Raw genomic sequence first — 15,004 nt, 5'->3', positions numbered from 1 at the left:
CTGTGACAGCTCAACGAGTTCTCTAAATAGAAGTGTAGAAAGCAACTTCAAAAATAGGTATGGCAAAAGTTCTGAATATATAAAATAGGATTTAATTTATACAATAAGCGACCAAGAGACAACTGAAAACAATAAAACTTTCTTTTTCAAAGAGTTGGAAGTCTTTGAGCAGTCAGTTGTAGATCTTATATTGATAGTGTCGTGTTGGATGATATATTTCATAAACAATTTGTACAATAGAACTAGTACAGGTTGCTAGTAATATGCATAAGCGCCATATTTCTTTTTAAAACTCATACATGAATGTTGGCAGTGATGATCATGGCACTTGTTTCAATAAATACTGGCAATGTCACCTGATTGATGTAGCTGACATCACTCAACAACCCAATAGATACTGTTAGTATTAACTGTAATACTGTGAGCATCACCCAGTAGGCACTGTTAGTATTATACTGTAATACTGCTAGCATGACTCAGTAGGCACTGTTAGTATTATACTGTAATACTGTGAGCATCACTCAGTAGGCGCTGTTAGTATTATACTGTAATACTGTGAGCATCACTCAGTAGGCACTGTTAGTAGTATACAGTAATACTGTGAGCATCACTCAGTAAGCACTGTTAGTAGTATACAGTAATACTGTGAGCATCACTCAGTAGGCACTGTTAGTAGTATACAGTAATACTGTGAGCATCACTCAGTAGTGCGATCTAAAATGTGTAGTTTACCCAGCATGCCATTTTTTGTGAGTCATGTTCAAAAAATATACAAGTAAAACTTTATGTAGTATTTTTAGTCTTTCCTGTCATTAAGGTGGCATTTTAAAATGCATTTGGTCGTATATTTTTCTCTTACTAGAGGCTAAAGAGATGATGTCACCAATGATATACAGCCCTGTATAGCCCTGTATATACAGGGGGCTGTATATCATTGATGTCACAAGGCTATATATAGATTAGTTTTAACATATTAGTTTGCCAGCCATGAGGACTTATAAATCTATACTTGCTCACTTTCTTGAGTGGTGGTTACAGCCTTTATTTTAAAAGAGTACTTCCTTATAGATTTGTTAGTTTGGTAAAAATCTGTACACAGCGTTGACCTACATAAATAAAGACCTTTTACTTTACAAATCAGAACTGGGTAGACAACTCCAAACTATTCAGTGGTAGAATTTTTTCTTTGTTCAATCAATGATATACAGACCCTGTATATCATTGGTTCAATCGAGTAGCTGGTTTTTTGCCATTTTGATTATTTGTGGCGTCTAATCAAAGGCCTTTAGCTTTCTCAACAGTTTAACAGCTTGTTATCGTCTTCCATTCTGAGCAATCGCTCATCTCTAAACGTTTTTTCTATCCTCTGACAAGTCAACTACAGTATTCATACAATCCTGCTATAAGAAATAAAATAAAAAGGGAAACATGCTGCTTTCACAAAATTAACTGATTTTTGTCATTTGCATTATACTCTGCTTTTCTTGTTTGCCAGCAATGCCTATATATGCTTTTGTTAGCATTTGTGCGCTGTAGACCATTTTCTTTAGAGAACAACTTTGTAAGGAATATATAAGATATCAAACCAAAAGATGAAGTGAACATAAACATAACATGAAGTGAACTAGCCTTCGCCTTTTTACCTCTTCGGCCATGTATTAATGTAGATGACATGATTATTGTAATCATTCTTTTTTGTAAAATTATGCCAGTGTCTCTCATCAGATTTCAAGCAATCTTCAATAGCAATCTCCTTAGTCGGAAAAAATGGCCTTGATATGGAACCCAGTTCCATTCTAGCAATACATTTTCGCCTTCAGCGAATTGCGCGTTTTGATATTTGCATTCAATTTGCAACATTTTATGAGCACACAACTCAAACGCCTTACGGAACATGGAACATGTTCATGGAACAACGCGATCTCGTTAGTCATGGAACAAACGCTATCACGCTTCGAGCACATGTACATTGGTAGTCTGAGATATAAAAAGAAAAAAAAGAAAATATTAGTCCTTTACGGGGTCTAACGGAAGAACTACGAAGTTCAATATGAACTCAGAGCCATCGAGTGTAAATGGCTCGATGGCTCTGTATGAACTATAAATGCTAGGGCTATGGTACCTCATGCACAACATCTGCACGTCGTCAAATCGTGTTTCTTTTGGCATTGAGCACCTAGCTGGTGGCCTCGCTGTGTATATATTTTTATTCTCAGGTACTGTTTACCATTTTTAATACGAGCAAGGTTGTTTCGTCTTTTTAGCAACATTAATTAATGTCTGATTCACGCTAAGATATCAAATTATGTAATATTTAGTGTGCGTAGTCTGTTCGCGATATCGTAAAAACTAGAGTTGGTAAACAGCAAATTTAGAAAGTTAATTAAAATTGGGATACTTTGGCGTTTATAGCTTTTGCATCAAGGGGTATAATTTTAAATTATATAATCTTAATCCATAGTTACATTTCACAAGTTGCAAGAAGGGCAGACCTGAAATTCAGATCATTAATTAATTAAAACACAAATAAAACTAGATAAACGTCACTGCAGTGTACAGACGTCACACCTAAAAATCACTGGTAATGATACCAAATTATCGATGTTGAAACACACCTGTACGCAAATACATGTGGGTGAGGTTGTATGTTAAATTCACTTAACCCTTTCAGTACTAATTATTTTCCAGTTGACAGCCTGCCAGGCCTAATTAATTTTTCACACTTTTTGTTTAATAAAGTGACTTGGATTGGATTGGGCATAAATAATGTTGCGTTCAAGATAATTTAAAATGTTTTTTTGCAACTTGTTGGGAATATTCTTCGCTGCAATTTGCTACCAATATATGCACATGAAGTTGACTTATAGTAGATGTTATTGATGAGATTCAAATCAATATGTGTTTCGAAAATCGAAAAGTTTATGTTTGGTTGCTGCTATCAGTCAGTTTTTCGTTTGATAACACCCCCAATAACATATTATGATGGGAAAATGTGTTAAGAGCAGGTTGCAAAAAAACTTTTGGAGTTCTAACCAGTAGAACTGAAGCTATCAGTCTATAGGCAATATTACGGCATAAAAGAGATTCCGATTCATAGTTCGATTGATTGGTTTATTATGTATATATATCATAATTACATTCGATATAGACAATATTTACATTCTAATGACTGCAAACAACCATTATTGCAATTATGATAATAAGACAAACAAGATACAAACAATTTGAGTACCAAACTAATATCATCTAGAAATCGAGGAAAATGAGTAAACAGATTGTGAATCAAAATGAGTATAAAAAGAAAGTTTATCAAAAAATGTATAAAATAAATCTTCATAAATTACAACTATCTGTTGCTGGTAATCACTGACAGATGTAGATGCTCTGGACAGACCGTCATTGCCACTAGTAAAAGAATCATCACTTTCATTTCCAACCTCGCCTACAAGTAACACCATAACGATAATAAAAATTATATAAAAACAGCATAATTTTCTTGCTTCTAAATTTCTTGCACCACACCATCCAAAAGTAAATGCATGTACTTTACCATGTTATTTGTGTCTACTAAAATTATGGAAAGTTTAATCAACTTAAAAAAATATTTCGAAATAAAAAATATAATAATGCAATTATTCTGTTGTAGTACATTTCAAACTTATCTTATGCTGCTAATAATTCATCATTCTGTTGTTGTGAATCGTTTTCAGTGCTGAATTGTTCACCTGAACTCATAATTACGTTAGATGGACTCAGAAATCTAGCAACAACTTTCAGTAAATGTATTCAAAATGGCGACCTTCAGAGCTGAAGAAGTTGAAATCTAACACAGGATCTACCTGGTAAAATGTTTTTATCCAACCACAATCCTAGCATCAAAATGAACACCAGACTGTTATCTTTCGGAATAAAGCTTAAAAAATGATATACGTTTACATAAAGGAGTATCAATAAAGTTACTCATATTCTGTCCCGAAATAGTTGGAATCAGGCCCAAGTGAACACAACTTCTCCCGCAATAGCTGGGATCAGGGCTGAAAAGGTTCATACGAGTGCAAATGTTTCTGAAAATTTAGAACGACTGCAATGAACCCTTTTGACTTGTAATTTGGAGAGCCAATTTCGGATCTTTTGACAATCAATTCGGGTTCAGTGTGAAGACCATGTGAACATGGGTTTTAATTCTTGTAATAATGGTTGTAGACTAGTGTATGTAAAAAACTGCCTCAGTTCTTTACTTTTATACTTTCCTTTGCCATCTACAGCTTTTTGAAAACTTGTGGTTTTTTGCAACAAATATGTTATCAGTACAAAATTGTTATCATTAGAGGGCTTTAACCCCTTTTGACACTGAATATTGATAAATTGCATTGGATACACTACTTAATAAGAACGTGTCTGCATGAATAAGTGAACCTAATGATGTGAGATTCCTCTTCTGTTAATGGTCACAGTTGTCGGCTCTTTTGGACGACAGGGATGGGTCACAATCTCTTGCTTAGCCTCATCATATTGTTACCTTGAGCACCTGAGTGATTGACTATTATGGCAGATACTTCGCCGCCCTAGCTGAAATGATACCCGATCTTGACAGCTCAAATTATATTGGCTGATGTTTGTATTGCTGATCAACTAGCTGCAAACCTTGCAAGTCTGTATAAAATAAGTTTTTGTTCCTTTGCAAATGTTAAAAATTGTTAACATTTAAATGAGCATATTTGAAAAATTAGGTTTGATAGCAATGAGCCAGTAACAATTTTGACAACAAAGTTTTTTGTGTGACAGTTATTAGGCTTAACCAAGGTTCTAAAAGTCTTTGAATCTAAGAGAATGATGCAGCAATACCGCATGTTTTTCAGTTAGCTTGATAGATCTGCTGTCTGAATATTTATGACAACAAAAATTTACATTTTTGTTGTCATGCGATTTTTCTCATGAACAAGCATGCCGGACAAATAATATAATTATTCCTTAAGAATATCATTACTAAAATGGTCAACCCTGTAGCAATTTTTCGTAAAATGTTTAGACTATACAGTTGTCACACATTTTAGCTTAGTTTAGGAGCGTAGTTTAAGAGCACTGTAGGACATAAGTCTTTGTATACTGTTGATTGAACAAACTGCCATTCTACAAATGGGATGCCTCGTGCGGGAAGAGAAAAATAGGTGCTTTATTGCTTCTTAATTTAGAAAGCAGTCTTTGTTATGAACTCACTGCTAAGTATTTCTTTTTTTCAATGCACATGTTTAGTTAGGAGTGCAAATTATTGACATTGCAATTCATTTTGATGAAGACTTATTGTCGAGTATTGCATTTGCAATATTTTACTAATATTATTTTGCAACGGCAAATCTAAGAACTCAAACCTATTCATTTAACTTGGAAAATTTCATTTCCTTCAAGGATATTCATGCAGCACTACGCATGTTTTTCTTTGCTGAATTCAAACAAAATATTAAACATTTAAATCAGTTGGAGGGCGGAGTTAAAAAATGGAATTTAAAAAACATAAGATAACTCCTTGAAAATTTACTCATCCACCTATATGTTTAATAGTTGAGAATACCTTAGCAACACTCAATAATCAATATTCGTCATAAACTTCACTCTCAAGTAGCCAGGAAATATTGAAGGTTGACTTGCAACAAAATTCACATCACAGTTATTTGGTATCAAAAGATTCACCATGCCTTACTCTGCTGTGTTGTAGGTGCAAAATATGTGAAAATGTGATTATAAGCTCTTAAAAGCTAAAAAATGAGCAGTTAATCGTAGCCATAGCCGTAGTTTGGACTCTCTTTATTTCAATGACGTACTTAAACATTGTGGTTAATGTTTTGACACGTGATGTTATCGCGTGAAATTAAAGGCCAATAAAAGGCCCGATATAAAACGTCTCGTAGCACTAGTTTATGACAAACACTTCGGGTTCTACCGGAAAGCCCATATCAAATATAGATGCTTGCTACTTTACAGTTTCGTTTCAGCCTCGTCTAATCATATAGTCGCAATCTGATCATGTGACCCATACTTTCTGCCAAATGGCGCGAACAATTTCTGCAGCATTTTTCGACTCACAGTTGACCAACAGACTCGTCATGTTTACCAGAGGATGATATACACTCCTTTGAGCTAAGTAGAGATGGAATGAGACAGGTTTTTCAAGTTAAAGATGAGACTCGAGACACTGTCTTATAAAAACTCGAGACACGAGACAGTAAAATAATGAGCATTTAGTGATGATTTCACTACACAAGGACTAGCCCACTTGATAGATGGAATTGATAAACCTCTTTTTAAATTTTGAATGTTCTCCTGGTGTAGACAATGTAAATACAACATTTTAATAGCGATATGCATGTATGTTTTGTAAACAAAATTGACACAAACTAAAATAGCGAAGTTATATATTTCTAAGAACTTTGAGCTTGATTGATAATTATTATAAACATATTGCTTTGGACATGTATATTTTTACCATCTATTGAATAGGTCTTACTTTATTTCCTGCAACTTTATTTTTCTTCTGCAGTCATGCTTTAGCAGCCGTGCGCAGGCGCTTTAGTTTTATTTCCTGTCTCGAGTTTGGCAATAATTAGGTCGAGACGAGATTGATCAGGGACGAAAGAGGGCGATACTCGAGATGTCTCGTTCCACCTCTAGAGCTAAAGTTGAACGAATTTTTATGGTAGGTTTGGAGATATCAGTGCTCTAAAAGTGACGGCATTACAATGACAATGAGATAGACGCGTAAAGGCCGGTTCACACTATGTCGTCGTTTGTCATGAACCATAAATTGATGGCATCGATGAAGCATCGCTGACACGTCGAAAAGTTTGCAGCTGTCAAACTTTCCGATGCTTTGCCGCGCATCGATGGACCGCCTTTCAAATGCGAACCATTTCGGCGATAGTAATTCGTGGTCGTAAATAGCGTGATTTATTCATACCCGTTTATGATAGTCGCTGCGGACTAGTTTTTGATTCCCGCATGCGAAAACAGGTTTCTTTGCTAAAATTTAAAAAGATAAATATCACAGTATTTTTTAATGCAAACGTGGATGGATTTTTGATAGTGTGAACATGGTTATCATTGACGATCACCGAAGTATTGTGACATCAACGCCGAAATACGGCGATATAGTGTGAACCAGCCTTATGGACAATAACATGGTTTTATTGAATGCGTGAAGTATATTTGTGAAAATATTTTGACGAATGAAATTGCATAAAATTGTAAACAGCAGCCACCGTGTTCAATTACGTCCCATTTGAGCCGTTTTGTAATAGGATTCCCATCTACGGCATTTTCGTGATGGCTGCGATTAACTGTTCGTTTTTGAGCTTTTAAGAACTTGTAATCACATTTCCATATATTTTGCACTTACAACACAGCAGAGTAAAACATGGTGAACATTTTGATACCAAATAACTGTAATGTGAATTTTGTTGCAAGTCAACATGTTCATGATCATCTTTACATTCTTCACCCATCTTACATATCGGATCTTTTTTGTAATGTGACGTAAATTTTAAGCGAATATTTTTCTCAGTGTGGGAAGTTATTTCAAGCATACCGTACTTTTCGGACTATTAGCCACTACTTTTTTCTGATGATTTGAGCCATGCGGTTTATATAAGGGTGCAGCTATTCTGGGGCTTTTTTTTACCACTAGGGCGCATTAACCAGAATCTCCGATTAGTACGCCTCTAGCGGTGAAGGAAAATACGAAACAATGCCTAACGGCACTGTTCCGTTAGGCACTAGGTTAAAAAGCGTCGGTTAATACGAAACAGTGCCGTTAGACACTGTTCCGTTTTAAACAGCAAAGTTGCTGCCGCGTTAAAAAGCACCGTCCTGAGTTCTTCGGCCTATACGAAGATGCGGCCTATGTATTGTTTCATTATTGTTTTTGGAAAATAAGCAGATGCGGCTTATATAGGGGTGCGGTTTATAGTCCGAAAAGTACAGTATATACAATTTTGCAGCTCTGTAGCGAAATTTAAAAAGCTGATAGATTTGACAAATAAAACAAATTAATTTACAATTTAACTAGAGTAAGTTACACAATGTATTTTATGACTGCTATAAAATTTATGCATTGCTGAAGCTGTACTTCTGTTAAAGGTTGACTTGCAACAAAATTCACATTACAGTTATTTGATATGAAAAGATTCACCATGTCTTACTCTGTTGTGTTGTAGGTGCAAAATATGTGGAAAAGTGATTACAAGCTCTTAAAAGCTCAAAAACGAACAGAAAATCGCAGCCACACGAGACTGCTGTAGTTTGGATTCTCTTTCCAAAACGGCTCAACTGTGACGTAGTTGTGAGAGATGGTTTCTGTTTACACTTTCATGCAACCTTCTTCGTCGAAATATTTTCACAAATATAACTTCACGCATTCAATAAAACCATGTCTATTGTTCTTACGCGTCTGTTTTATTGTCATCGTAATGCTGTCACTTTTAGCAGTGATATCCTATAACTTACCGGAAAAAATTTGTTTAATTTTTTAGCCTTAGCTTGAAGGAGTACATATCATTGTCTGATAATCATGACGAGCCTGTTGGTCACTTTTGATAATCGAAAAGTGCTGCAGAAATTATTTGCGAAGTATTGGACAACATGATCAGATTACGACTTGCCGATTAGACCAAACCGAAACAAAACTGTAAAGTAGCGAGCATCTATATTTGATACGGGGTCTTTGGTAAAACCCGAAGTGTTTGTCATAAACTAGTGCTACGATAAGTTTTATATTGAGCTTCTTATTGGCTTTTCAATTCACGTGAGAACATCACGTGACAAGACGATAACCAAATTTCATGGCTACGTCATCGAAATAAAGAAATTCCAATCTACGGCGGCTTTTCGTTTTGAGCTTTTGAGAGTTTGTAATCACATTTCCACATATTTGGCACCTACAACACAACAGAGTAAGACGTGGTGAATCTTTTGATACCAAATAACTGTAATGTGAATTTTATTGCAAGTCAACCTTTACTGTATTTTATATACCGGTATATCAAAAAGCTGTACTTCTGTTAATGTATTTTATATACCATAAAACCTCTAATTGAACGCCACCTCTATTTGAACGCCACCTCTATTTGAACGCCACCTCTATTTGAACGCCACGTCTATTTGAATGCCACCTCTATTTGAACGCCACCTCTTTGAACACCACCTCTATTTGAACGCCACCTCTATTTGACCACCACCATGAGAGAAGAGTTGAAAAATAGAGTGCCACCTTTTATTTGCACGCTACCTCCATTTGACCGACACTTTGACTATTTTTGATCTTTATGAACTCACAATATCAAGTGATCAGTAGAAGTGTTCGCAAAATCGTATTAACAATGAGTTGTTTACATCAATATCAATCTATTCTCTCGTTGTCCAACTCCAAAACCTCCCGCTTTTTTTCGTTTAAACTTTGAAAGCAACACCATAGAACTAATCAATAACGGTCTCAGGCTAATAGAAGTTCCTTGTTTCGCGCGGTTTTAATATTTCAAAGAACATGCATATAAAAAGGTTGGCAAGTTTTGGACCAAAGGTTATGTTTAGCGAGCAAAACATTTCCGCGTTGCATTTATGCTAAATGCACCGCGTAAAAGTTTTGCTCTCCCAAAATATTGTTTAGACGCGATTATCGACTAGTTCAGCAGTGCAAAAGACGAGTTGAGGTCAGAAGTCATTGTGAAAGGTATTGGACAACTAGAAGATGGTCGTTCCATCGAAAGCAACAATCAGAACGCAGCTATTCGAGTAAACGATGGAAGTATTTTTGTTTTAAAAACATCAATTTTGTTTCTGCATGTAACATAAGTACGGTTCATTTATGCTGCTTGTTCACGAATATATATTCGTATCATTTGATAGATTATCATCATATAACTTATAAATATGCAGATTCATAGCATATTAGTTAATAGCATCCTTCTGGCTATCTTATCACGGCTTACAATGGATCGATGCTCATAACTCCACTGCTATTGCACATAAAAAGCTAGTTTTGGCTGCGAACTGTAGCAAACATATTAATAAGCGCAATGAGCTTTTACACTACAAGGTTTAATGTCGCTCCACTGAAAAAAATACAAAATATAGGCGACATTCTCTTTGCCCGTAGAAGGGCTAAATTTATCTTCCCAAAATTCTGACGAGCCATTTAAAAAAATACACCGCTAGCCTCTATTTGAACGCCGCCTCCAATTGACTGCTACTAAATAGAGGAATGACTGAATAATAGAGTGCCATGCCGTTCAAATAGAGGTTTTACGGTACCTGTATCCGTATACCTCTGTCTCAAAGATAAGACACCAATAAAACCTCTTCACTGATAATTACCTCATTAGTTTAGTTTCTACTTACGATTTATGTTTTTACATTTAGTTTTTACGTGGTTTCATATAATGCATCTGCTTAATGTTTCATGTAGCTACCTGAGATATAGTTATCCCTGTTTGTCAGTAGGCTCTGGAATTAATTGACAAAATTTAATCCATTGTAGGAATATACACTTGGGCATCACGGTTTCAACATTCAAAGCAAAAATAGTAATGGATTCCCGGTGCATGCCTAATGTTTGACTCAATTGTCAATTTGGGAAATGTGCATCATATATAAATCCTTGTTGTAGGTGCGAATTGAGCTTGAGAGAATTATTTTGACCAATTTTATGATGTAACTAGCTGTGCTACCCGGCTTTGCTCGGGTAATAAAAAATTCTTTGGACAGAAAATTGATTTGTATTTAACATATAACAACAACATTTGCCATTCTAACTTTCAAACTACATATCATGAGAGAAGTGTTTTGTGTAGTTGAAATAAATTAAAAGAGAAAGTAAAAACAACTGTAAAGCTTTTCAAACTTTGTCAAACACCTGTAACTTTCAAACTTCATGTCATGGGGAAAAGTTTTGTGCAGGACAACTAAATTAAAATTAAATAAAATGACTGTAAAGGCTTTAAAACCACTGTAAATTTAAAATTTCATAACTTTCAGCGACGTATATCTTTTAATAACGTACAGTGAAACCTCAGTTCTCGAACGTAATCCGTTCCAGAAGGTTGTTTGAGATCCGAAACAGTTTTTTCCCCATTAGAATGTAAGTAAATTTTAATCCATTCCAAGGCAAAAAAACAACCTCGGTAAAGTATTTTACATTTCACACCATAAACTACTGTATACTACATATTATAAATAAAAACGGGTATATATAGATCGTGTTTTTATTTTTAATAAAAGGTTTTCTATTTTTAATGATGGAAGAAGAAAACAGAAGTAAACATTTCGAATGTTTTGCTCTTAAAACATCACAAACGTTAAAGGTTAAGATACAATGACAGAAATTGATAATGAAACAGCAAAAAAATGCAACAGATCAGTTACATAAAAAATCGTAGGAAAAAGAAAATATAAACAGCAATGGCACGTTTACTTCACATCTTTGAAGGGCATCCCCTCTCCAAAACAATTTAGCGTAACTCGACTGTAGGGGTTATCTCCCTAGCCAATCTTTTCGGTAAAGGAGACTTCGTCCCAGATGGTTCTTCCCTTTTTATAAAGAATTTATGAAGTGTAAATAGCTTCTCCGTTTCTTAACGAATGTTTCCATGCTGTTTCCGGAGCTGTTCCAATTTCATTGCGCATGGTCCGGTTTGCTCTGAATTTATATTCGAAATGAACAAATCTCAAAATCTTTGGTTGTAAACCGACTTGGTCACGAACCGAAGCTTTCAAGAGCCGAGGTTCCACTGTATATAATCGAAACACAAATCTCCATATTTTAAGTTCGAGATAAATTATTGTCGATATCGTGGGGCCGAATAAATTATCCTTAACGGAAAAAGACGACTAAGCATCGCGTTGCATATACTTACATGTAGGTCTCAAAATATTTCTGAACAGGAGGATCGTAACTTGTGGACGGAAGGCTAAAATAATTAGCACGCACATGGCGTATCGGGTACATATATGAAAACGTGTCAGATCACTATGCCGTTGTAGCTCAAAGGTAGAGCGTCCGGATACGGAACTTGTCGATGCATTCGTCTCTAGTTCAAATCCATCATAATGCGGAATCTCAATATCAAGATTTTAATAACCAAAATGCAGACAGACGACACGCAACGTATTTTGAGAAATATATATATTACCTACCTTAGCATCATAGTCTATATATATATATTTCTCAAAGTTGGTTGTGTACATGTATGTATGATTTTCCAGTGGTAACTATTAAAATATTGGAATTAACATTTTGCAATCTGATGGATTTAAACTCACTCACGAATTAAACTTAAACTCATTTGCTACCGCAAGTTTAAAATTTAGGCGCTCTATCACTGAGCCATACAAGGTGTAATGATGTACCCTACAGGATGAAAATATTCGATGGATATAATAATTCGCGATTGCGCAAACAGTCACTTCCGCAAATTATTAAATTCTGCGAATAATTAGTTCTATTTTTAAACACAAGAGAGAATAACTACTGCCTCAAATTGAAAACTAGCTGCTAGGCAGAAGTACTAAACGTAGCCGAGTTCCAAAACTTTTTTACAATCATCGCCGGGGCTTCGAGTTAACCCCATTGCCAATGCATCACACTTCTTTACAAAATTATTCAAGGTTTTCACCAGTTATTCGGCCTGGTGTCGTCATCGCAAAAATCTCTCCTAGTCTTTTTACATTGAAATCAACTTCATCAACCTCTAATACCGAAGTTGATGACGATAGTGATTCTGATCTGGACATTATGGTATGTATTTGATTTGCAGTGCAGATACGTTTTGCCATAATTAACTGCATTAGTTCATTCTCTTGTTTAAAAACTGATCGCTTTCATTCAATACTTCAGCTATGGTTTCTGTACTTCCTTTACACTTATTAACATTTTTTCTTTTTGTTTTTGTTTTTACTGCAGATTAAGAATGAAACAGAACCTATTCCGATTACGAATACTAGAGACAAGTAGTAATATTCAACAAGGCAGGAATATTGACGGAGAAGCAACCAGTCAACCTAGGCCTCTTCATCAACAACAACTCCTTGATATCGCTGCAGCAAACATGATTATATTATATACATGTATATATTCTATTTCTTGTATAGATACATTATAATTGGTTGCAAATTGGAGTGTACAAATAGAATTTTTCAAATACAAATAAAATTTTACAAACAATGGAGTAAATAAAAACAGTTTAGCCCATATGGCGGTTGTCTAGCAATAAAATTTAACTGATACGCTTGATAAGTAAATACCAGCGTGTAATGGTGCTGTCTGACTAGTTATTTTGGCAATAGCAGCTCTATATCGCTGTCACAGTCTTGGGAAGATGTTAAAGGCGATTCTCTCGCTACCACATGGCTGGTAAAGGAGTCATCATCAGAACATTCCTCGTGGCTTACTATTGCAAAGTTCTGCCGGTTGGCCAAAAATCTGTGCTCATAAAGGCGTTCTGGCGAATTTTTTAAAACATATTCTTCTCGTTAGTAGCTGCTGTCACTTTTACCTCAATTTCAAGACCTCCATGAATGATTGGTGATCTTCTAGGAATGAAATCTGCCACCCTTGCAGTCATTGTGCCTCCGTGTATGATGAGAAAGCTGTGTACTCTACTTATTTCAAGGGGTAGATGACCAACCGTTGCGCAGTCTGCGTTTACTAGCTTTAGTGCAAATAGTAGGTCATGCAGATTATTGGGCTCTTTCTCTCACATGAAAACAAATAACGAAGCGGTAGGGGTGGAAAAAATAAATATTGCGTTTTACCAAAGTAAAATTCAATTATTAATTTGAAAAATGGTTTTGAAAAAACTCATTACTCACCACAAGTTGTTGGTTCATCAAAGGCCTTCAAATCGATAAATATTCGTGAAAACCTCTGGGCGCAGCAAGAAATCTATAGCTTAGCATGATAAGCACTCATACGCACTCAGCTTAGCACTCATAATTGCCAGGTAAATAGAAACCTAAACGCGTGGTGTACGCATGTGCGGCTAGCAATACGCATTGCTCTATTGCTAGCCGCAATAAAGTTAACCTTTAATAGAGAGTGATTGTGTTCATCCGCGAATAAATTAGTCCTCGAATATGCATGAAAAAGGCAATTCGCGCGAAACTTAACTCCGCGGATATTTTCATCCTGCAGGGTAAGTTGTTATCGTATTGCGTATGCGCAAGCTAATTATTTTAGCATTGCGTCCACATGACGATGCCCCTGTTATAAAATATTCTGTGTCTAACTATGGGAAACACGATGCTTTTTCGTTAGGGCGAATTTTTTCTGCCGAATGATATCAATAATAATTTCTCTCGAAAATAAATTTTGGCGATTTGTGTACTTTATAGGTGTAGATTATATACATTATTAAGAGATATATGTTGCTTGCCATGACGAGTTCACCATTATCTGGCATCATACAGTATAGCGTATGCACACGCTAAATGACGTATTATTTTAAACTCTATGAATTCTATTAAATCTATGCAACGCAATGCTTTTTCGTGTTTTCTGGGGTCAAGGCCAATTTTTCTCATGTGGACCATTATATTATCTTCGTAGGAAAAGCCTCGACAGTCGCTCTCCGTTCGGTCAGACTAAGACAAGACAATATCTCATTTTTACATTTGTACCAGTATCAAAAGGTACCATTATCCATCGTATTCAAAGTTTTGATGAAAATCTTCTGGTGGAACAGTAACCTTTTTTATATGCACACACTTCTATGCAAGAATTGTTATTACTAATTCAACATAATCAGGATTTTTATTTTGTTTTCTCGGTTGGCATTAATTGTATCAATACCGAATCATCTTTTATTGTAATCGTAGCAAAACCGACTTAACTTGGCTATTACTTGCTAATTATTTCACATTTACATCTAAACCCTCTTATAGTTTTGTTTTTTTTAATTTATTTGACCCGCATAAAACATTTTCCTCATAATATGAAGTTTCAAAGTTAGGGTTGATTGAC

The sequence above is a fragment of the Watersipora subatra genome, chromosome 3 (assembly GCF_963576615.1).
Source record: "Watersipora subatra chromosome 3, tzWatSuba1.1, whole genome shotgun sequence".
Lineage (NCBI taxonomy): Eukaryota > Metazoa > Bryozoa > Gymnolaemata > Cheilostomatida > Watersiporidae > Watersipora > Watersipora subatra.
Note: the sequence above shows the minus strand (reverse complement) of the source record.